The sequence below is a fragment of the Notamacropus eugenii genome, chromosome 2 (assembly GCF_028372415.1).
Source record: "Notamacropus eugenii isolate mMacEug1 chromosome 2, mMacEug1.pri_v2, whole genome shotgun sequence".
NCBI classification, from domain to species: Eukaryota; Metazoa; Chordata; class Mammalia; order Diprotodontia; family Macropodidae; genus Notamacropus; species Notamacropus eugenii.
In genome coordinates, this window is record NC_092873.1 from 269,997,005 (window position 1) to 270,000,293 (window position 3,289).

General features: G+C 40.6%; 1 pseudogene; it reads left to right on the top strand.

The window, feature by feature from the left end:
* The first annotated feature begins 589 nt into the window (after nucleotides 1-589).
* LOC140522967 (mitochondrial fission regulator 1 pseudogene) lies at nucleotides 590-2,885 on the top strand (annotated as a pseudogene).
* The last annotated feature ends 404 nt before the right edge of the window (nucleotides 2,886-3,289 follow it).

Below are 3,289 nucleotides of genomic sequence, written 5' to 3' on the forward strand. Positions count from 1 at the left end.
TTTCAGCTGAGATTTACCAAGTAGGAGGACCATTGTTCATACAAGAGCTGACTGAAATTTTCCAAGTTTCCTGCAAGAGAAAGTTATCCCCTAGAAGTTCAAGGATGCCTCCACTGTTCACCTCTACAAAGGTAAAGGGAATAAATTGTCCTGTGACAATCACAGAGGGGCCTATCTCTTAGACATTGCTGGCAAGATTCTTGCCAGAGTCCTCCTTAATAGGCTGATCCTTCACCTAGAAGATGGTTATCTACCTGAGGGTCAATGTGGCTTCAGAAAGGGCCAAGGAACAGTTAATATGATGTTTGCCGCCTGACAACTCCAGGAGAAATGCCAGGAGCAGAAGAGAGGTCTGTACACAACATTAATAGATCTGACCGAGGCACTGTTAGTGGTGAGGGCTTATGAAATATTATGTCGAAATACAGTTGTCCAGAGAAATTCATCAGTATTGTATGTCAGATTCATGATGGCATGTTTGCCCAGGATTCTGGATAGTGGACAATGGTCTCATGCCTTCCCAGTCATCAACTGAGTGAAACACGGCTGTGTGCTTGCACCCACGCTTTTTAGCATGATGTTTTCAGTCATGTTGTCAAATGCTTTCAATGAGGCTGAACATAGTAGCATCAAGGCCAGCTACCATACTGATGGTAATTTCTTCAACTTGAAAAGACTACAAGCCAAGATCAAAGTGGAGGGAGTGCTGGTGCATGATTTTCTGTTTGCAGATGATTGTTCACTCAATGTAGCCTCTGAAGCTGAGATACAACAAAGTATGGATCAATTCTCTGCTGCCTGTGCTAATTTTGGCCTAATAATTAACACCAAGAAAACACAGGTGCTCCATCAACCACCACCACACCATCCATACATGGAACCAATGGTTATAACAAATAGGGAAATTTTAAATGCTGTGGATAAGTTCATTTACCTTGGTAGTATACTTTCCAGGGATGTACACATTGACAATGAGGTTGGCGCACACATTGCCAGAGTTTGGGAGGCTACGAAGAAATATTTGGGAGATAAGAGGTATTAGACTAACTACTAAACTGAAGGTCTACAGAACCGTAGTGCTGACCTCATTGTTGTATGCCTGTGAAACATGAACAGTCTACCAGTGCCATTCCAGAAAACTAAATTACCTCCATTTGAACTGTTTCAGGAAGATTCTGAGGATCACCTGGCAGGATAAGGTACCAGACACTTCAGTCCTTGCTCATGCTGAACTGCCAAGCATTCAAACTATGCTTCAGAGAGTGCAACTCTGATGGGCTGGCCACGTTGTTTGAATGCAAAAATGTCTGCTTGCCAAAAAGACTATTTTATGGAGAACTTGCATGGGGCAGGTGATCAAGAGAAAAATTTTGGATTTGACTGTGCAACATGGGAGACACTGGTACAGGACTGCTTAGCATGGCATGTCCACATCAGAAAGGGTGCTGTGCTCTTATGAGCAAAGCAGAATTGAGACAGCACAAAGGAAATGTAGGATGTGCAAATTGGGATATCCACCCCAAATATTCACATGGACTGTCTGTGCCCAACCTGTGGTAGAGCGTTCTGAGCTCATATTAGTCTGATCAGCCACAGTCAGACACACTGAAACTTGACTTTATCATGGTGATGTCACTTTGGTCCTCTTCACAAACGAAGGACAACAACCACACCATACGTATATATATATATATATACACTTTATATGTATTTGTTTACATGTTGTTTCCTGCATTAAATTGTAAATACTTTGAGGTCAGGGGCTGTCTTTTGCTTCTTTTTGTATCCCCAGCAGTTAGCACAGTGCCTGGCATATAGTAGGTACTTAATAAATATTGATTGATTGATTGGTTGAAATGTAATGATGCAGAGTAGTACCTGATAAGTGCATTCAAGAATTGTCTTTAAAAATGTTATCCTGAAGTTGGTGAAGGAGGAGCTGGCGGCTGTGATGGGTCTGTTTGATTATGGACCATGCACTGATGTGTGTGCTTGAAATGTGAGAAATAACAATTTGTGAAGACTTTGCCATCTAGATGCTTGACTGGATTAAATGCCTAATTAGGATGATTTGTGAAGTTATCAGTCATTTGAAAGAGTAGAGCCCTCATCAACACCAAGAGGATTCAGTGAACTTTGACTCACTGTGGGATGAGTCAACTAAGAGGAAGAAGAGGTTCCCACAAGGTTAAGAACCTCCAGATGAAATTTATTTCCTTAGAAACCCCTAAACAGACAAGTTTCTTTGCCAAACGTCTCCCAGGAGGATGCAGAACCCAAAGTGACAGCTTTAGCCAATGATAAAGCCTTGCAGAAGGTTAGTGCACTTGAACATGAACTGGTTACTCTCCAAGGACAGATTGCCAAAATGGTGACTGTAGGTACAGCAGAGTCTTACTTCAGGTGGCTTAAGTCTCATCACACTAACAATTATCCCAGCATTATGTGCTGCTCCAGTACTACCTCCTCTTCCTTCATCCGGAATACACCAGGGTGTATCTGTTATTGATCTGATTAGAGAGAGAAGAGAGAGGAACGGTAGCTCTGGAAAGATATTGGTAGAAAGTAGCCCAAAGAAACCTGAAGTGCCACATAGGCTAGAAATCCTAAAAGACATGAATAATGCAAAACTTTGGTCTGTGGAAAGATCAGAGGAAGACTTAAGACCCAAACCAGTGGACTCTGCTGAATCTGCAACCTTAATTGCAGAAGCTTTGAAAAAGAAATTTTTTTATGGTTCCAGAAGTGATAGCAAAACTGAAACTGAAAAGTCCATTTCAACATCTGAATCAAAGACCATTTCAGAAACTATATTGTTTGAGTCACACGTGTTGAGATGTACAGAAAAAATGAAATCTTTAATTGAAAATGTTTTATATTCCTAAATAAACACTAAGTAGAAGGAAAAGACTATTTTGTTGAACTGTTGTTTAGTTAGGATTAAGCAAGGCTGGAAATCAACAGGATTCAGTAAATCCTTGACTTTTATGTTCAATGGCAGCCTGTGAAACCAAAAAGTAAAATAAACCATGACCAAAGCATGGTTTTTTGTTTCTGAAAGATAGTCTTTTTTGGAACCACTCATGGAATTCTGACAAGTTTCAGTATATCCAGGTTGCTTGGATTTAAATTGTCCATTCTTTTTTTAAAAAAATGTTTAGCTGTGACCCCACCTCCAGTAAGGGTCTTTGGTTTAAGCCATTTCAAAACTGTTTCCTCCATCACAGGGTAAGGGAAACTTTGGGGCTTGCAATGATGTGATCAAATTATTCCTCAGAAGACAAAAGCA